Below are 22088 nucleotides of genomic sequence, written 5' to 3' on the forward strand. Positions count from 1 at the left end.
GTGAGAAACTTCCTTCTGAACCACGAGAAGCAAATAGACACACACTATGGGTATTAGGGCTCTTTCAGTTGTAAGAGTCAGAAATCCAGTTTAGACTCTTCAGCAAAACAGACTTTTAGTGCTTTTTCTCTCGCTTCTTCAGCTCTGCTTTTTTCATTCTTTTGGCCGACTCTTCACATGTGGCCACTTTCGTCTCCAGATTCAGTTCTTCCCAGCTCAGCAGAAAGAGCCAGTCTTTCCCCCTGGCCCAAGAATGGAGTACTCTGGCCAAGTTAGGTCGCTTGCCCTGCTTTTTGCTTTTGAGAGATGTGGAGCATCCAGATTCGCAGTCCTGTTGTAATGCGGGAAGGAGGGAGTAGTTCCCTCTAGAAAGAGGTGCTGGGCAGACAGACTCTGTCTACGTCTGCTTCTTCAGGGGTGTTGGGGTCATTTTTTGCCCACTTTTATGAAATTAAACCAAAAGTAATGAGTAGAAAGTTGATACGTGGAGTTTTGGGAAAAAACACATTTGTTATCTGATTAATTTTAACACTAAATTAGCCTTTACTAGTAGTACTTTTTCTTACCTAAACAAACTCATGTGATGTTTGCTTTGCATTCCGCATACCCCTTTCCCCCTCCCACTGAGGTGAGAGGCAAGCGACGTTAGCAGTAATAACAACTTGGTAATTGTGGCTGATTTTTCTGTACTTCTCTTGAGAGTTCTTTTATGTAGTTTTCTTTAGCTCTCTGAGGCGGGGTTATATCCAACTGTCTCGGAGTGCCTACATTCCTACAGATTGCTGAAATCAATTTTTTTATAATTAGTTTCCTTCCTCTCTTTCATTTACTTGGATTCTCAAGCTCTGTCAGTGTCCATATGTTGAATGATTCATCTTTGAAGTGATTTTTTTTTTTTTTAAAGTCAGGATAGTTCCCAGTTCCTTTTCGTGACATTGGGTGTGTGATGTGCATGGTGATGGTGAAGACACTGTTGATGAAGTTGTGATTTTCCTGCTCTAAAAGGAAATAATTGTTATCACTGAAAGTGTTTCTTATCTAAAGTCTTTAATAGCTATAACTGCTATATAAATACCATCATGAAGTTGAACAAATAACTGGATACCGTGTCCCTGTTGTGTTGCTTCTGTGCTCTTCCAGTACTCCTTAGGATTTGTTTTCAGTATGAAAATTAAATGCAGAATTGAGAACTTGTGGTTTGAGGCTGTCTGTCTAAGATGTATCATTTCTCATAGAATTAAAAGAGCGTACCTTGAAAGGTTTTCTAATGTATTCTTCCACTATTTACAAAAATCCCCTCAAAACTACCCAGCCACTAGCCATTGCTTAAACACTTACTGTAGTGATCTTGTGGAGATCTGGGTCCTTTTTAGATATGTTCATTTAAAAATTCATTCCTGGGGTGCCTGGGTTGCTCATTTGGTTGGGCGTCCAACTTCAGCTCAGGTCATGATCTCACGGTCTGTGAGTTCAAGCTCCACATGTGGCTTTCTGCTGTCAGTGCAGATCCTCTGTCCTCCTCTCTCTTTGCCCCTCCGCTGCTTGTGCGTTCTCTCTCTCTCTCTCTCTCTCTCTCTCTCTCTCTCTCTCAAATAAATAAACATTAAAAAAAAATTCATTCTTGTTTTGAACTGAAGTGTATTATCCTGTGACTTCTCTTTGTTCCTGATTTGCTCTCTGAAGAAGCACTTAGTACACAAACATATTTTTGAGACCTTGCTAAATAGTGCATTTGTTGACAGAATCAAGAACAGACATTTTACAGATACTTTTCTTCAAATAATTGAAAATAGCAATGATACAACTGCTTTGCCGGCTTCCCAAGTGTCTGCCTGTTCAGGACATACGTCCCTCATTTCTTGAGTTAGTTCCTAACTATCCTGATCACAGGCTTCCAGAAATCATACAGTAACATTCACTTCTTTTGAGGTCAAATTTTACAGCTTAAAATATGAAACACTTAAAAAAGAAGGAGGAAACTAGAATCTATACATTTCCTTCTGTGGCCAGTCTCTGACCCTAAACAATTTCAGATTCCTTATTTCCATTTAATCGTCCAGATTTAACCATATGAGGTGGAAGGTGAGGAAACTTAAAGGCTGCACTATTAAGAATCAGGAAGTAAAGTTTAAAAACAAATGAAAAAAACAACATACCTTCGAACATCCAAAGTAGAAATGCAGAGTCCTAGCACTGAAGGCTGGTACGCATCTGATGCTTACGGGAATAATTATGCCATCTTTCAGAACTCTTACTTTATATCTAACTACAATAAGTCTGGTAATTTGCGCCCAAACAGTTTTTAGGAGTGAAGGGTGCTGCTGAAGGGAAGTACAGGGGCAGTAGTGATCAGCGAGGGACAGCTCTGAAAGGAAGGGAAGGGGCAGAAAGACTTAGAAATGACAATAGGAGAATTCAGAGTTCCACATTCTAGGGCTATTAAATCCAGGGAAAAGTACCCCGGTTCATAATAGCCTCTAAGAATTTCAGAATAGCCTCGAGGAATTTGTGAGACACACAATTCAGAGTTTAAAATTTTTGTTGAATACACCTCAAAAATTAAAATACCATCCTGCCTGGACACTGCTTCTGGTGGGCCAAATCGCTTGTTTTCTCATCGATTATCATCTCTTCATTAAATTCCCATGATGATTATTTTTTTAATGTGTGTATGTTAAGCATTAAGTAAAATAAGGCACCCAGTAAATCGTGGCTATTCACTTGTTGATGATTGAGTGGGGGAGGTAGTCTATACAGTTAGAGTTTGTCATTTCTTACAACTTTGGCTGAACCACCACCGTTTTCCCACCTTGATGTTAAGGTTTATCACAACGTGACTTCCCTTTGCGTGGTAGCACATTCTGGTCCACTCCCCCTGCCATCAGTCGTTAAATATTTAGAAAATGCTGTTATTAGACTAAGCAAAATATAGTTTAAATTTTCATATAAAAATGTATGTGAATATGTAAAAAATTATCTAGTTAACAGTTGCTTTCTTTTGGATTAGGAAATAAAAGTATTAGATTATATTGCTCCAGAATTACTGTAGGGTTTATCCTCCCTCTCCTCCTCTTCCAAACCCCAGCTGTTCATTTGGTTGCTGTTTTGCTATAACTAATCAAATAGCTACTGCCGTTTATTCTTATAAGCTTCAGCTGGATCTAATCTTATTACATCTTTAAATCTTTGATGAAAATATTGACAATTTGTTCTTCAATCAAAAAACATTAAGATATACGGTGCCCAGATATTTATGGGGTCTTCTTTTTGGTTGTTTAAAACCTAGTAGTAATCCTTTGTCAGAGCGTTGCTACCATGGAAGATTATAAAATAAAAGCTTATCTATACTTTTAGTGAAATTTTAGTGACTTCATATTAAGAACTGTTTGTCACGCAGTGTAGAATGCACCTGACACAGTAGTGAAAAATGTAAGAAGCCCAACCTTCGCTTATAAATTACTTTGTGCTGTTTCTTGATGTTGATGGATTAAGAATAAGAAGTAGGATACATTCTGACTTTTCAATGGCTTTCCTTAAAAACTAGACTAATTGTAATATCATTTGGGTTCAGAACTCAGGACTCATTTTTTCAACTTGACTGTCAGTGTAAAATATTTTTACTTATATTAAAATGCTTGGGCCAAGGATAAACAGCAGCAGGTTTCCTTTTTGTAGTTTATTTTTGCTATATCTATTAGTCAATCAACCTATGTTTCAAGTTTCTGTTACAGTGTGGAAGGTGGGGCAGGAGGGTTTGAAAGAATTCCCTTTTAAGGCAGTCATATGAAAGTAATTTTGAGATGAAAGTTGCTACCAATGTGTGTTTTCTTCATTCCAAAACTGGGACATGTTGGCAGTAATGTTTCATAAATGAAGTGAAAAAGGGAAGATTGATAGTATTTGAGAAGGTTTTTTTCCTTTAGAAATTATAGTTTGTTTTTTTCATTCTTTAATATTTGAAGCTGATAGACATCCATTTGTCAGTAGAATGAAAAGTTTTTAAGAGAAGCATAGAACATTTCGGGGGAGACAGTATGGTGTGGTGACATGAACATAGGTTTTGCTTAACAAAATGTTGAATGAATAAGCACCTGTTGTGTGTCAGGTACTGTGCTGGACAAATAAAAGGACAGGCACTCAGCCTAGGCTTAAGTTACAAGGAGAGTTTTCCCCAAGTGATCACCAGGAGGACCAGCAGGACTTTGGTAAAAGAAATGGATCAGGACAATCAGGTAATCAAATTCATGCCGTTAAATTTAGAGTGAGTGTGATGTATTCCTGCAGGGTGAGAAGGGGAAAGCAAAAAGACCCTGAGGGAGAGGGAGAGGGTTGGGAGGGTTGTAGAGAGATCATAAGGCTCCTCATCACAGGCCCTTGGGACCCATCAAAAGAATTTAGGAAGCATTATGATCAGATTTGCATTTTGATTATTCTCTATGGCAGTGCTTCTGAAATTATCTTTGGTGAAGAACCGTTATAAAAATTTTCAATATATCACACATATTTACATATGTATGTTTATAAAATACAATACAGATGAATTACTAGGAAAATGAAAATTTCAAAACAGAAAGCAAGCCCATTTTAAAAGTTAGATTGACAGGGTGCCTGGATAGCTCAGTCAGTTGAGTGTGAGACTCTTGATTTTGGCTCAGGTCATCATCCCAGGGTTATGGATCGAGCCCTGCGTCGGGGCCTGCACTGAATGTGGAACCTGCTTAAGATTCTCTCTCTCTCTCTCTCTCTCTCTCTCTCTCTCTCTCTCTCTCTCTCTTCCTCCCTCCCTCCCTCTTCCTCTCCCTCTCCCTCTCCCTCTCCCCCACTTCTACACCGCTTGCATGTGTGCTCTCTCAGAAAAAACAACCAAATGAACTCATTAAAAAATAAAAGTTAGGGGCGCCTGGGTGGCGCAGTCGGTTGAGCGTCCGACTTCAGCCAGGTCATGATCTCGTGGTCCGTGAGTTCGAGCCCCGCGTCAGGCTCTGGGCTGATGGCTCAGAGCCTGGAGCCTGTTTCCGATTCTGTGTCCCCCTCTCTCTCTGCCCCTCCCACGTTCATGCTCTGTCTCTCTCTGTCCCAAAAATAAATAAAAACGTTGAAAAAAAAATTTTTTTTTAAATAAAAAATAAAAGTTAGATTGAATAGACATAAAATTACTCTTAAGTTCTCTAGAAGTTTCCAAATGTATACTCTCAAATTTGTTCTTTCCTAGTCATTAACTAGTTAGGTTTTGAGTACCTCTGCCACGGGGGAATTATCTTTTTGATCATGTGCCCCATCACTACAGAATTCTAGAAGCTCCCATGTGTATATTTACTTTTAAATCACATACATGTACTGCTGTGCAGTTATACAATATACATTATAAATCATAAAATATAAGTTAGAAAATAACGTTAGAAAATAAGTTATATAAGCTATTTTAAACTTAAAAGTTTTATTAATAGAATAAAAATTTTTGTTGACACAAAAGCATTGTTTAGTGAAAGCAGTGTAATCAACTGTGCTTTATTATAACTTTTGCAGGTCTTGTATCATTCACATGACATGCCAGATAAATAGTATATTAAATCATCATGTTGTATAAAATTTCTATTTGTCAATTTTACCTAAATGAAGCTGGAAAAAATAAGTAAAAAAAACAACTACTATTTGGCCCTCTTACAGGTGCTGGGAGATATAGTAGGCCATAATATATAAAAAAAAAAAAAATCTCTGTTCACATGATCTTCATTCTAGTGAAAGTTAACACTTTGTAAAATGGTGATTCAAAGGCTTGGTTTTAGGTGCAGTCTGTTTTATATTCATTTTAATGCTTGTCACATTTGAAATAGATGCCTCATAAAGATACAGATAAAAAATGGGAGAATGATGTTGTTAGTTGTGTTGACTTAATGATAGTCCTAAGTTAATTTTATCTAACAATTAAGGACAGATGTTTAATGAAATATCTTGCCAATTTCCATTTTCTCTGATGTCAGTCAGTTCTTACAGACTCATCAAAATGTGTTTCCTTTTTTGTGTGTGTTTGTAATACATGTTTTCAAAATCTAATGAAACTATAGATTTAAACAGGTTAGAAATTAATTTTCAAGTTGGTGTTCAGGTGAGGTTATCTTTTAAAGTGGGCACATTTACATTCATGACAGTAAAAGCTTGCCAACTCCTGGTGTATCCATTCACTAATATCACACTGTCTTAATTACTGTAGCTTTCTAAGAAGTCTTGACAGTTAGTAGAGTAGGAGTCAGCAAAGGTTTTCTCATAGGGCCAAAATATTAAATATAGGCTTTGCAGGCCATGTGGTCTCTGTTACACCCACTCACCTCAGCTGTTGTAATAGACAGCAGCCATCGTCCATACGTAAACAGATGGGGATGACTAGATCCCAATAAAACTTTATTTATAAAAATAAGTTATTTTGTCATAAACCTAAAACTGCCCTAAAAAATAGTCTGTTGGGGTGCCTGGCAGGCTCAGTCAGAAGAGCAAGTGACTGTTGATCTTGAGGTCATGAGTTCGAGCCCCACGTTAGGTGTAGAGATTACTTAAATAAATATTTTTTAAAAATAGAGTCTTTTAAAAAGAAATGCAGACAGAAGAAACAGCATCACTTTTGTGTTCTTGTGGAAGATGCATAACTTGAATCTAAGCATCAGACAAAAATCAGTTTTTTTTTTTAATTTTTTTTTCAACGTTTTTTATTTATTTTTGGGACAGAGAGAGACAGAGCATGAACGGGGGAGGGTCAGAGAGAGGGAGACACAGAATCTGAAACAGGCTCCAGGCTCTGAGCCGTCAGCACAGAGCCCGACGCGGGGCCTGAACTCACGGACCGCGAGATCATGACCTGAGCCGAAGTCGGCCGCTTAACCGACTGAGCCACCCAGGCGCCCCAAACACATTCACATTGTTATACAACCATCACCACCATTCATCCCCATAACTCTTTTCATCTTGTGAAACTGAAACTCTGTATTGAATAAATAATAACTTCACATTCTTCTCTCCCCATAGTCCCTAGTAACCACCAGTATACTTTCCATCTTGTTGTATTGACTACTCTAAGTACCTCATATAAGTGGCATCTTACAGTATTTGCCTTCTTGTGTTAGCTTACTTGGCTTTGCACAGTGTCCTCAAGGTTCACTGATGTTGTAGCATGTGTCAGAACTTATTTGCTGTTTCGTCGGAAGCACCTGGGTGGTTCCGTCAGTTAAGCGAAATCCGACTCTTGATTTCAGATCAGGTCATGATCTCATGGTTCCTGGGTTCCTGACAGTGATTCCTGGGTCCCTGCTTGGAATTCTCTCTTCCCTTTCTGCCCCTTCCCTGCTTGTGCATGTGTGTGCTCTTTCTCTCTCAAAATAAATAAACTTAAAAATTTATTTGCTTTTTAAGCCTGAATGATAATATTCCATTGTGTGTATATATACATATATGTATATATGTATATGTACACACACACACATATATATACACACACATATATATGTGTATATATACACACATACATACATACCAAGTTTTGCTGATTCATCTACCCATGGATGCTTAGGTTGCTTCCATGCTTTAGCTGTTGTGAATAATGCTGCTATGAATATCTCAAGACCCTGCTTTCAATTCTTTTGGGTGTAAACCAAGAAGTGGAATTGCTGGATTGTGTGATAAGTCTAGTTTTCATTTTGGGGGGAACTACCATACTGTTTTGTACAATGGCTGTGCCATTTTATATTCCCACCAGCAGTGCACAAGCGTTCTGATTTCTCCATATCTTTGTCAACACTTGTTTTCTGGTATTTTTGATAGTGGTCATCCTAATTGGTGTGAGATGGTATCTCACTGTAGTTTTGATTTGCATTTCCCTAATAATTAGTGATGTTGAGTATTTTTTTCATATGCTTGTCAGCCATTTGTTTATCTTCTGTGAAGAAATGTCTGTTCAAGTCCTTTGCCCATTTTTAAACTAGGTTGTTTTTTTTTGTTGAGTTATAGGAGTTCTCTGTATATTCTAGGTATCAATCCCTTATCACATATATGATTTGCAAATATTTTCTCCTTTTCGGTGGGTGGCCTTTTTACTCTGTTGATAGCATCTTTTGATGCACAAAATTTTCTAATTTTCATGATGTCCAGTGTGTCCATTTTTCTTTTGTTACCAGTGCCTTTGGTGTCAGATCCAAGAAACCATTACCAAATTCAGTATTGTGAAGTTTTTGTCCTGTGTTTCTTCCAAGAGTTTTATTATTTTAGGTCTTACATTAGGACTTTGACCCATAATTACTTTTAAAATACAGAAATAGAATGTTCTAAGTTAGGATCAGATTTTCAACAGTTTTGCTAAATTCACTTGTTAATATTGATAATTTAATTCTTTTGCAATGTTGCCTGTGAGTAATCTGTTTTGCTTCTTCCTATCCAGTCCTTTGCCTTTTATTTCTGTGCTTGCTTTATTGTACTGACTAGAATTTCCAGGACTTTACTGACTGGAAGTGATGATAGGAAGCAGTTTTGTCTTATCCTTCAGCTCATGGGGAAAACATTTCCTATTTTACCTGTTAAGTTTTTGTAAAAATTATTTATCAGTATAAAGAGGTTTCCTCCTTTTTCTAATTTGCTAAGGCTTTTCTCGTGAATGAATGTTGCATTTTTGTCTGATTTTTTTGCATCTGTTGAGATAATCGTGTGATTTTTCTCCCCTTTTGTGAATTACATCAGTTTGTTAGTGGAACCTTGTATTCCTCAAATCCAGCTGGATCATGATTTTTTTTAAATGTACCATTGTATTTTTTTTTAAAATTTTTTGACATTTATTTTTTGAGAGACATAGAGAGACAGAGCACAAGTTCAGGAGGGGCAGAGAGAGGAGACACAGAATCTGAAGCAGGCTCCAGGCTCCAAGCTGTCAGCACAGAGCCTGATGCGGGACTCGAACTCACAAACCATGAGATCATGACCTGAGCTGAAGTCGGACGCTTAACCGACTGAGCCACCCAGGAGCCCCAACCATTGTATATTTTTAATATTTTCCCATTTGTGTTTATGAGAGATTGGCCTGTGTTTTTCTTTCTTTTCAGGTTTTCATATCAAGATTATGTTGATGTTACAAAATGAGTGGGGATGTGGTCCCCATCCTTCTCTGTATGTTTAGGGTCTTATTTTTATAAAATGAACCATGTTAATAACATAGCATTTTGTGCATTTCCAGTTTCAGTTTTGTTATGTTAGCTGTCAGTTATGCAGAGAATAAATTTCAGAGCAGTGCTACCTGTGTGTGCTTACCCTAGAATCTCTTATTCATCCACATAGCTCCGTCAGTGGTATATTTACATTGTTTTTCCATGTAACACACTGTTTTTATGAAAGAAGCAATTTACTTTTGGAGATAACCTTCTCTGAGACCCCTTGCTCTTTTAGCAAATAAAAAGCAGCTCTTGTGTGCTGTTATTTTAGAATCTAGAAAATACTTTAACTGACATGTTAGAAACATTTGCACCTTAATCTACCTGTCCAAGAATCTTATTCTTCTTGTTAGCCAAAAACCTGTATGTTTTCCAGTATTTGTTGCAAATGCATTTTAATTTGACCTTTTGTTTTCTGTGTTATTTTAGACATTTTGACATGACAGGAAGAACAAGTGTTAATAGAATATAATGTAGATTTCACTATTAATAGGAATGCCTTAATGGATGCTTGTGAACATTTATCGTTAAGTTCAGAGTAATTATATAAAGTTTTGCTGCAGTATAACATTAATTTAAAGAGGACTAAAAAACATGGAGGCTTTCTTGTTCCAGACACATAGTTTTGTTTGTGTGTTTTGTTTTTTAAAGTTTATTCATTTATTTTGAGAGAGAGAAAGCACACACAAGTGGGGGAGAGACAGAGAGGGAGAGAAAGAAAATCCCAAGCAGGCTCGGCACTGACAGTGTGGAGCTGATTGTGGGGCTTGAACTCACAAACTGCGAGATCATGACCCGAGCCGAAGTTGGACACTTAACCAACTGAGCCACCCAGGTGCCCCTCACTTAGTTTCTAAATACCTTAATAATTCTAATTGTTTCATACTACCATTCCATAATTCTTTTATCTAAAATGAATGTGTTTTAGGCTTTAGAATTCTTAGAATTTAAGATTAAGATAATTTTATGCATATACTAAGTATTTCATAATTTGGTGTAATGAAATACTTTAATGAAATACTATTTCTGCAGCAAAATGTACGACTATTCACACTAAGTAAATCAATAGTACAAATAGTCTCTAGTCTATTCAGTTCAGATTTTGCCTCACATCAGTTTGCACCATATTTACAGCGGATGGGGGGACTTCATTATTCATATCTTTTTTGTTTTTTGTATTTTGATACTGTGGCTAAATCTTGGTTAATGAGGAACAGCATGAGGTTTATCGTTTATACCAAGTGTTGGAGACAGCTTATCTCAGTGTTCCCCTTCTTTTGTAAATGAAACTCCCAGATATTGGTGGGGCTTGCCCAGAATAAAGACTACAAATGCCAGTCTCCCTTACAGTTAACTGTGTGGCCAGGTGACTAATTTCTGGCCAGTGAGATCAAGCAGAAATGATTTGTGAAACTCCAGGAAGGGCTCTTAAGTAGAGAGGGTTGCATACCTTAAACTTAATTTGTAATGACTGGGAATCCTCTGTACCATGGGTGCAGCTGCCCCCTAAAATACTGGAAGCATGCTGGTTGTTAGATAATTTTGGAGCAACGTTGTCAGTCCTGGATTGCCTGTCTCTGTATACTTCTATGAACATCGTGGAAATTAAGGTCTATTTTTAACCAGTGTTTTGGGTTTTCTGTCAGAGGCCAGACCTAAACCTAACAGAATTACATCCATAAATGCATATTGCCATTTCAGTCCTCCATTTTAGTTTGGCCTTCTCAGATCTGATTTACTTTGTCATCGTTTTCTTCCATGAAACTGATGAAGAGCTTAGACTAGAAGTGAAAATGAGTTAAAGCCCTGCCGTTGTCTTGTTGTTCACCTGCACTTGCACGAATCTTTTCAATTCATTATTTCTTTTCAGGAAGCTTATTAAATTATCTGTCTTGTAAAGATGTTTTAGGTAAAACGTAGAGAATAATTTTTACACATACCTACCTGGGTCATGTAAACTAAAAAACACACTCTAATATCCCGACAGTGAACAGCTGTGAGAGCACTTCTCTCCACCTCTCTCGGGTTGCTCAGTCTTCCCTCAGGGCCTACCTCTCAAACCCCACATAGACCTTCCCCACTTGACAGAGACCCAGCGAGGATGCCAGTGTCAGTCAGTATGCTGGCTATTAGTAAAGCTTAATTTCTCATTTTCTAACATTAGAAACACATGTAAATACAAGTTCTGATTTTTCCCATATTCCAGTGGTTCATTTTATATTCATCCTGGGGTGCATAGAAGCCTGCTCTCAAGATCAATATTCTAGAGAATGCATTGGAAGGGGTCAGGCTATCAGGCGAGGATAATACGACTCTTAGAACAACTCAGGCCAATACGATAATGTCCTGAATTGGATCAGGGGAATTAAGAAAAGCAGATGCATTTGAAATGCTGAGGAGGTAGAATGTGTAGGGCTTGAGTGATTAATTGCACATGAAAAGTTAAGGAGAGGCATCAAGAATAACGGAAGTTTCTGGTGTGGGTTCCTGAGCCTGAGTGGATGAGGATGCCATTCATTGAGAAGGGGAATATAGGAGGAAGAACATCATGATTTTGAGTTTGAGTTGTTTGTGAATATCCAAGTAGATAGATCTGAGCAGTAGCACTTGGAAACAGATGGGCTCTGTTTACATCAGCTTGTTAATATCAAAGATTTGTAATATCTTCCACAGTCTTTTGAGTCTAGTATTTTGCATCTATTTGATGCCTGCCTTCCTTACAGGGTCATTTTAATAAATACTGCAAAATATTAGAACACGGTGGGCATTCATCCACAAATTTTAGCTTCCTTTCCTTGAAAAATAAGTAGGAGTATGTATTAGTTTTTATGAAGAAATATAACTGAGTATCCCTATTTGTTTAGGAGTGGGTTCTTCCCAGTAGGAAGTCTACATAACCTCTGCCCTTATGGGACTTATTCTGGGAACTCTGGAATTATCCTTCATAGTGACCTATGACTCAGCTAGGAAGATAATTTTTGTAAATATGCTAGAGGTAGAGCCCAGTTAGTTGTCTCTCTGATCAAAACATCCCATCAGTTTCTGTTGCCATCCCAGATATGTTGTGTCCTTGTAAACCAAAACTTTTGGTGTATGATACATTAGGAATAGTGTAGGTTGGGATTTCATAGACCTGTATTTGAATTTTAGCTTAGCCATTTATTAGTTGTGTGACCTTGGACATGCTACATAATTTTGGGGGCTCATTTACACGGTCTATTACAAAAATCTAAACAAAGAAAATTCCTATCTACTTTCCAGTGTTAATTGTATCTAACATAAAGCCTTGGACATTTTCAGCCCTTTAATAAGTGTTTGTTTCACTTCTGTATCACCAGCTTATCAGCTACTCTGACACTTCTGTATAGCAGGACATTTTTTTCCAGGAAGTTAGACTTCCCTGTCAACACACCTTTATAGAGGCTGTGGTCAAATGCCTGTGGGTTTGGAAAGTATCTGTCATTGTATAAGTCTCTGAAGTCAGATGCAAAATTTTGTATGTTTATTGATTTTAAAGGGTCCAAGGCTCCTTGTGCAGTCATTAAAGAAAAACTGAAGTCTCTAGAGGCTAGTAGTATGTGGCACAACCTAGGACCGCTGACTCATTGCTAGTCTTCTTTCTGCCATAAGTTACCAGGGGCTTTGATTATGTTTAAAAAATACTTTGAAAGTAGGAAGTGAGAAAAAAAATTAACATACAATTTATTTTACCAATAAGTTTTCTATTGCCTTAGAAAGTATTTTTTGCCTCTTCTCACAGTTAACTCATTTATTCAACAAATATTGAGTATCTACTATGTGTTGTGTACTATATAAAATAATGGAGATGTAACAAACAGGAAACAAAGAAAAATTCCCTGCCCCCACGAATCTTCTATTCTACCCAGGGGAGTCCTAAATAATGTGAAGGAATGAGCCATGTGTTTCCCTTCTAGTAGTAGAAGGACTGGTAAGATAACTTAGGACCTTACATTTCATTGTAAGACTGTTATTGTTATTCAGAGTAACATGGAAATTCTTCTCAGGAGTAGATACATTTTGAGGGTAGAGCTTACAGATTTGCCAGGAGATCAGATGTGGGCTATGAAAGAGGAGGCAAAAATGACTCGTATGGCCTGAGCAACTCAAAGAATGGGTTTGCTGTTTACTAAGATAAAGGAAAAACTGAGAGAGAGGCAGGTTGAGGTAGGTAAAATTAGGAGTTTAGTTTTGGACGGTTTGGAATTGGGACAGTTAAATTTGGAATGCAACCAGCTGAAGCTGTCAGAGGCAGCTGAATGGGAGTCTGGCCTTCAAGAGAGAGATGAAATCTGGAGGTATAAAGTTGGGTGGCATCTCTTATCGAAGTATACTGAGTGAGGTTATGAAGGAATGAATGTAGACAGAAAAAAGAGGTTCAAGTTGAACCCTGAGGTCCACCACACTTAGAACAAAGGGGATCGAAAGGGAGCGCCATAGAGATTTGAGGAAAGCCAAGTGATTATGGTGTCCTGGAAATCAAACACAGTATTTTAAGAAAAAGGGAGTGATCATCTGGGTCATCTATAATGAAGGTTGAGAATTGACGATTTGACTTAACAGTGTGAAGATAATCCAGGATCTTAACAAAAGCCTGATTAAGAGGGGAGGAGGAGAGGACCAAATTTAGACACACTGAGCTGGAGAAATGGAAGCAGGATTGAGAGTTTTCGTTTTGTCTTTTAAGATAGTTGAAATAACGTGTATATTCAGTAAAGAGGAACAAAATTGATGCATTGGTTGGGGGGCCAGGGCTTTGTGGAGCAATATATGGAGTCGGCTAGAGGGAACGGAATCTGCTGCCTGAGTTGGAAACATTGGTCTTACTAGTTTTCATTTATAGCAGGTTGGCAAGCCACAGCTCTGGAGCCAAATTCAGCTTACCGACTGTTTTTTTAAAAGAAAGTTTTGTTGGAATGCAGCTGTGCCCATTTATTTAGATGTTGTCTATGGCTGCTTTCAAGCTGTAGCCGTAGGATTGCATGGTTGCTGCAGAGAAGCCTAAGATATTTGCTATCTGGCTGTTTGCAGAAGGGGTTTGTCAACCCTAGACTTAGAGTAACTGAAAGAGGAGATGAAATATGAGTGGGAGAAGGGAAGTAGAAGGCAAATCTAAGGAACTGAATATTTTGTAAAAGGTATTCAGATGCCTTTTCTGGTTTAGGTCAGACCGGATAGGAAATCAGAACTTTGAATTTAGAGCAAAATGGGTTATAGCCTAGGTGCTTTTTCCTAAGGTGGGTTCTTAGAAGGACTCTGCTCTCCAAAGGTATAAGCTAACTATATAGCCTGCTATTGCTGTGTTAGAAATTGTCACGATCTTATTGGCTTAAAACAACAAACATTTATTATCTCACAGTTTCTGTGGGTCAGGAATCAGAAGCAGCTTAGCTGTGTGGTTCTGACTCAGTCTCTCATGAAGCTACAATCAAGGTGTCAGCCAGAACTCCTGTCATCTGAGACTGGGCTAGGTCTAGAAGGCTGGCTTCCTGTCTCACTCATGTGGTTGTTAGCAGGAGGCTTCGGTTCCTTGCCACATGGACTTCTGTCCACAGGACTACTCACAACATGGTTCCCCCCAAAGGGAGTGATGAGAGAGAGTGTCCAGGACAGAAACCTTAGTCTTTTATAACCTAATCCTAGAAGTGACATGCCGTCACTTCCACTGTATTGTAATGGTCAAACAGGTCAGCCCTGGTACATCACAGGAAGACACTACAGAAGGGTGTGAATACCAGGAGGTGGAGATTGTTGGGAGACATCTTGGAGGCTAACTACACAGACTGACTTGAATGTCTACAAAATTGTGTGTTATGTTGTGTACTTCCAGCTTTGCCGGGCGGTGACCAATGTTTTTGTAACTGTCCACGGCAGCAATTAGTGACAGTTTGATTATATTAAAGCCCCACCACAAAAACACTGTTTAAATATATTTTTCTTTTTTCCTAAGCTTTTTCTTTTCTGATCACAAAAGTAACATGGCAGAACACTGGAATTCAGATAAGTAAAAAGCCCTGGAAATTACACATTTCTCATGTGCCGCCCCTGTTTAGAGTTCTCTTTCTGAAATTTTATTTTGCAGTCTGATGTTTTTCCTGTTTCTACTAATACATAATCTGTTTCAAGAGTTCGTACAGGAGGGACGCCTGGGTGGCTCAGTCGGTTAAGCGTCCGACTTCAGCTCAGTTCATGACCTTGCAGTTCGTGACCAGCAGGCTTTGTGCTGACAGCTCAGAGCCTGGAGCCTGCTTCAGATTCTGTGTCTCCCCCTCTCTCTGCCCTGCCCATGCTCATGCTCTGTCTCTCTCTGTCCCTCAATAATAAATAAATGTTAAATAAATAAATAAAATAAAAGTTCATACATGAATATTATTTGTAAGCTGCTTTCACAGATTTTGTGAACATATTCCAGGACCATTCAGTACTCAGCATCATTTTTATGATTGTTTTATAATCCCATTTTGTGGCTATCCATAATTTAATTCTTCACTTAATTATTATGGATGTTACAGTAAATATCCTTGTCATTAATTTCTCTGTGCACAACCATGATTATTATGATAGCCTTATTTTTCAAATATCAGTTCTTTTTTCCACGTTTTTATTTATTTTTGGGACAGAGAGAGACAGAGCATGAACGGGGGAGGGGCAGAGAGAGAGGGAGACACAGAATCGGAAACAGGCTCCAGGCTCCGAGCCATCAGCCCAGAGCCTGACGCGGGGCTCGAACTCACGGACCGTGAGATCGTGACCTGGCTGAAGTCGGACGCTTAACTGACTGCGCCACCCAGGCGCCCCAAATATCAGTTCTTACTAATGATTCACATACAAATTCAAGAAAAGTAATAACTGCAGGTATAAAGTGTATTCTATTTGTATTTGTTTTTAAATAGGGCCATGGTGAGGCTTCTGTGTTGAGGATCTGTAGAACCTTATTAGGTTCTCAAAAAGGACTGGGATATTCACGTCCTTGGTTAATTTGCAAAAATAGGTCAGTGACCATAAACTTATCTTACATAAACCTCTTGGGTTGGATATATGAACATAACACATCTACTGCCCCCCAAACTCCTAAATCTTATAATACATATATAAGGTAAGACAAAAAATGTTTGCAGAAATTTGCCACTTGCTGTAGTGATCTTAGTAAGTGACCTTATTATCAGAAGATTGAATTGCTTTAGGCCAGATGTTATGTAACATTGACATGTTTGTATTAATCTATTAAGAAAATTGCATGAAGTGTCTGCTAAATTTAGAATTATTTCTGACTATTCCATTTTATTTTTTTTCGGAGGCTTTTTTTGAACATTAGTCTTGGGGAAACTAACTTAGCTTCAGAGACCAGGGTTTAATTTGTCCATAATGCATAACACATTGCAATTACAAGTAATACAATATAGCATTATCAGATGTGGGAGCAGCGCGACTCTGTTGCCTGTGCCGACTCTCCTTTAGCAGTTCTTCCATAGCCGTTCTGTCCATAGCAGTTCTTTACTGGAGTTCCTGTTCTTCTTGGGGGAATGTCTCAGGATTTTACCACTACCAATTACTTTGTTCTCCAAAGTCATTTTCTAGAGTTTAGTTTCTTTTTTGAAAGTGTATGTACCAGTTATTTGTTGTTAGATACTGGGATTACAGACCTGGCGGGGGGCGGGGGGGTGGGTAGCTCTTTGCTGTTGAAAAGCCCCTGATAGTTAGTGTGGTGAGATGCATTGATAGACCTTTTGTCCAGAATGCTCTGGAACCACCAAGGAAGTAGCCACTCAGGCCCAGAGAGCAGTTGGAAGGCTGGAAATGCTGCACAGAAGAGGTTCTGTGTAAACAGCTTTCTTTACCCTTATGCACACATTTCACATCACCCTGTTAGGCCACAGTGTTTTCATTGAAAATGTTTTGATCAAGTTGTATGGATCAAGAACTTTCTCACCACTGATTTAATATGGTATCAAGTATGCATTAAATTGGTCATCTCAGAAATAGCTGAAAAGTACATTTATAGAGTAAGAAGCAATTTAAATTTAATGATCTCAATCTCTACCACCTTCTTTCCTGATCTGTTTGATTCTTTTTCCTGGGAGCTTATAGACAGGTTTGTTTGTTTGTTTGTTTGTTTGTTTAAGAGAGAGAAAGCATGGAGGACAGGACAGAGAGAGAGAGAGAGAGAGAGAGAGAGAGAGAGAGAGAGAGAGAGAGAGAATCTTAAGCAGGCTCCACAGTCAGCTCAGAGCCCAGTGCGGGGCTTAGTCCCATGACCCTGGGATCATGACCTGAGCCAAAATCAAGAGTTGGACATTCAGTTGACTGAGCCACCCAGTCACCTCCATTCACTTTTTACCAGAAAAAATCATTAGAACCTGCCAGTGAGCCAGAATTTGCCTTTGTCTTTTCCTCAGTATTTTGTTTTAAATTCGAAACATTTTCTCCCATTTTTCTTTCTTTCTTTCTTTCTTTCTTTCTTTCTTTCTTTCTTTCTTTCTTTCTTCTTTTCTTTTCTTTTCTTTTCTTTTCTTTTCTTTTCTTTTCTTTTCTTTTCTTTTCTTTTCTTTCTTTCTTTTTCCTTTCCTTTTTCCTTTCCTTTTTCCTTTCCTTTCCTTTTTCCTTTCCTTTCCTTTCCTTTCCTTTCCTTTCCTTGTACTCTCTATACCCAACATGAGACTCGATCTTATAACCCTGAGATCAAGAGTCGCATGCTCTACCCACTGAGCCAGCCAGGCGCCTCTCATTTTCTTTTTGAAAGGGGAAAAATATTTTTTAAAATTATAAACTCAATCCATTAGACATATCTCAAAGGATGTAATACTTTTCTTCATTTATCAGTGAAAGAAGTTAGAAATTAGCTTAAAAAAAAAAAAAGCTCAGCAAATGGCAGACAAATCTCCTTGGAAGTCACAGTCCCATGTAAAGTGCATCCCAGAAAAGAGGAGGGGCAGATCAGGTAGCTCCTGCTTTTATGGGTTTCATCAAATACTGGACCTACTCAAGGGGAGGCAGAAGAGTCACCTCTCAAAAAGGAGTGTGTTACCTGATGAGGCCATTACTACACACCTCCTAAGAGCACCAGTGGGGTGGTGGGGGCTGGGGTTGGGGACGTGTTTTCTAAACTAGATCTAGGAAGTGGAATGTGGAATCAGTTTTGTCCTGTTCCCCTTAAGGGCTGTCCACTGGTCAATGACACTTTTTTTTAAAGACTAAATAAAACAAAGCAAGCACACACCCTAAAAATGGAAAATAAAAAATACCACCAAGATGTCCCCAATTACTCTCCAGAGTGGAACCGGAGAGAAGCTTCAGCAACCCGAATTGGTTGTTACAGAGTCATCACAAGCGGGCCTCTCTCTTAAACAACAATGAAAACTTTTTTTTTGGAAACAACAGAACAAAAACTAGTACTGATCACTTTTCTGACAATACAGAATCACTCAGAATTAACTAGTATCAGGGGAGGCAAGGGGGCCATACCTATGGGCCTTGTCTCACACCAGCGCATGTGGGTTAAGTGCAGGGCATTTGTCATTATTGGAAAGACAAATTTTAATTTTTCATCTTTAGTTTGATTTAAACATTGCTTTTAGCACGATGCTGACACCAGCTGCGCAGAAAGGGCTCTGGAGAGAGGTTCATAGCAGCATACACCTGCGGGTTTTCTGGTTCTGGCTGTGGGCCCTCCAGTATTGCTTCCTCAAACACGTTCATTCCATAGGCATTGCTGTATGAGTTCGGAGCACTCCATATACTCGATAGCCTGCGAGCAGTCTCTGCAGTGATAGGCCTCTCTGATTCTTAAAGTTCCTCAGTAGTGGAGGGGTCATCTCTGAGATCAGTTTGGATCCCAGCAAGCAAGAAAGGAGTCTTTGCACAGTGGTGAATTATCTCAGGCACCCACTTTTCTTTCATGTTTTGAGTGAGGACAGAGAAAAGAGTGAGAAACAGACTAGAGATACATGTGTTTGTGGATAACTCAATGGTCATAATCTGTTATAATCCTCTTGCCCTGCTATATCAAAAAGTCCAAGAATATATGGCTCTCCACCAACCATAACTATGACTGCATAGTTGTCAAAAACAGTTGGTACATGTTCAGATGGAAGTGTGTCTGGTAGGGTATCAGGAGACACATTTTACCAGTGGCACCATCACCCACAACAGTGCACTTACTTGTCTGCCATGCTGAGACAGTTTTGCATCTATTTTGAATATTCAGATTCCACGTTGACTTCAGCTTCTCCACTGGGACCTTTCTATCCTTTCATTTTCTTCTTTTTTTTTTTTTTAATTTTTTTTTCAACGTTTTTTATTTATTTTTGGGACAGAGAGAGACAGAGCATGAACGGGGAAGGGGCAGAGAGAGAGGGAGATATAGAATCGGAAACAGGCTCCAGGCTCCGAGCCATCAGCCCAGAGCCCGACGCGGGGCTCGAACTCACGGACCGCGAGATCGTGACCTGGCTGAAGTCGGACGCTCAACCGACTGCGCCACCCAGGTGCCCCTATTCTTTCATTTTCTTAACTTTTATCTTTTGAAGGCAGAAAATACGTTTTTAAAAACTGATTTTATTTGAATATAGTTGGCACAATGTTACATTAGTTTCAGGTATAATATAGTGATTCAATAAGTCTATATATTATGCTGTGCTCACCACAAATATAGTTGCCATCTGTCACCATTATGGAATGAATAAATCATAGGAATAAAAGGCACATTGTAGGGAATGTAGTCGATGATTGTAATTGTTTATTTAACTGTCTTTTAAAGAACAGAAGTTTTTAACTTTGAGGTAGTCCAGTTTATCAGTTTGTTCTAACATGGATTTTGCTTTTGGCATTCTAGCTAAGAAATCATTACTTAACTCAAGGTCATATGCCTAATCCAAGGTCATATGCCTAACTCTGCTTTCTTCTAGAAGTTTTGCAATATGGATCTCAGTTCATTTTTTTGCATATGGATATCTTAATTGTTCCAATATCATTGTTGAAAAGACTATCCTAGGGCACCTGGATGGCTCAGTTAAGCATCCAACTCTTGATCTCAGCTCAGGTCTTGATCTCAGGGTTGTGAGTTCAAGCCCCACATTGGGCTCCAAGCTGGGCATGGAGCATACTTAAAAAAAAAAACCAAAAGACAAAACCACAAAACTGTCGTTTCTTTATTGCATTGCCTTTTACACCTTTGTCAACAGGTGTCAAAAACTGTAAACAACCCACATGTCCACCAATAGATGAATGGATAAATGAATTGTAGTAACGCTGTATACTGGACTACTGTGCAGCAGTAAAAGGAAAAGAGCTACTGATACAGGCAACAACAGGGATGTATCTCAAAATTACATGGAGTGAAAGAAGCCTGATGGAGTTCATACTGCATAACTCTAGAAACTATAGAAAATGCTAATTAATTTATATAGAAAACAGAGCAATGTATTAAGGGGTGTGGCAATGCTAGGGGGGATTACGGTGGGTCATATTTAAATATTTAATCTTTTCTTCATACTATAATCCCTGTTTTATTGTTTTATTTAAAAAATGATAAGTAGATCTGGACATAGTATTCAGAACATGTGATCATTGTAAACTCACTTCAGGTATATCTTTTGCTTCAAGTCCTGTGTCATGCCAGTTCCTACAGGGCCTATTACTCTTTCCTCGGTATCATTGTTCAACTACCTACGACCTACTTTGTTATTGTTTAATCCATACTCCCCCCTTACCCAAACTCTCCCAAATGTCCACACATACTTCACTAGTAGAAATTGGAAAATGCATAGGATTAAGATATATAAAGTTTGAAGGGAGAAGCATAAAAAAGGGATCAGGGGCACGTGGTATAAGGAGACAATGTTCTAGAATTTAGATTTCAACCTAAGAGCACTTACGGAGTCTTTGAAGAATTTTAGCTAAGCCATGTCAAACTAATTTCACTTTTTATTGTGATAGGTTATAGTTACATAAAAAGGCAGACATTATTAACAATAAGGGGTGTTGAGTCCCTTTGGTATTTTAGTTAATACATAATTTTTGGGGTGGCAGGGTCAAAACTCTTATTCCAAGATCTTAAATTTATTCCCAAGCTTTATACATTATAATTGCATCCTTTCAACTGAAATAGAACTAGTAATTCAAAGTTCAGAACTACCTGAACTTTCCTGTTTCTGCTTCTTGGGTTTATGTGAATGACAACTATATTTAGGCTTAAGAATTTAGTCTACTGGAACTAAATACAGGCTTCATCTGTTCATCCTTGCTGGTTTTCAGTAGGAAATCTTGTAAAATGGCCTGTAAGAGGTTTTACTATTTTATTTTTCTTCCTTTCAAACCTTTTGAGTCAAGGTTCACTAATTTGGAATTAGTTATGACTCTCTGTAAGGCACTATTGATTCTTGATATCATCTCTTGATAGCAAGAGAGGGCAAGAACCCAGAAAGGAAGAAATGTGATTTCTGAGCAGCAGCCAGTTATCTGGAAACAGGATCCTTTGTTGTTAAAGAGGGTTTACTGGAACAAGTTTCTGTGTCGTCATACAGCACCGGCCACTGCCTAACCCAGACCATGTTTTTCAACACCTGGCATAACATGAAATTTCTAGATCACGTGAGACCAGTCCTTCAGGAGGTTACTTGAACTCAGTCATCCACTATGATGGATTGGTGACTGTGGAAGCCTGTAAGTCGGTACCAGTTACTAATAAACATGGTCAGCCCATCCCTTGAGTTGAACTCCGGGTTTTGGGATAGAGCAAAAGAATGAGGATATGGGATACTGGCTTCTAAAGTCGTCTGTGAGTACACAGTGATTGCACGCCTGCTCTAACCGCACTGGCACAGATACGTAGATTCTGCGGGATCATGCCGTCCTGGGTCAGTTCCTAGTTTTAACTCTACCACAACTTTC

General features: G+C 38.6%; 1 protein-coding gene and 1 pseudogene across 1 annotated transcript in view; one reads left to right on the forward strand and one right to left on the reverse strand.

Moving 5' to 3' along the window:
- RALA (RAS like proto-oncogene A) overlaps nt 1-22088 on the forward strand; it is a 72944-nt gene that overhangs the window by 13834 nt on the left and 37022 nt on the right. The gene's annotated exons all lie outside the window — the stretch shown is intronic.
- On the reverse strand, nt 18278-20812 carry LOC121028955 (cell division control protein 42 homolog; annotated as a pseudogene).

This window comes from Herpailurus yagouaroundi, unplaced genomic scaffold (assembly GCF_014898765.1).
Source record: "Herpailurus yagouaroundi ecotype Mexico unplaced genomic scaffold, PumYag 100, whole genome shotgun sequence".
In the NCBI taxonomy this organism is placed as follows: domain Eukaryota; kingdom Metazoa; phylum Chordata; class Mammalia; order Carnivora; family Felidae; genus Herpailurus; species Herpailurus yagouaroundi.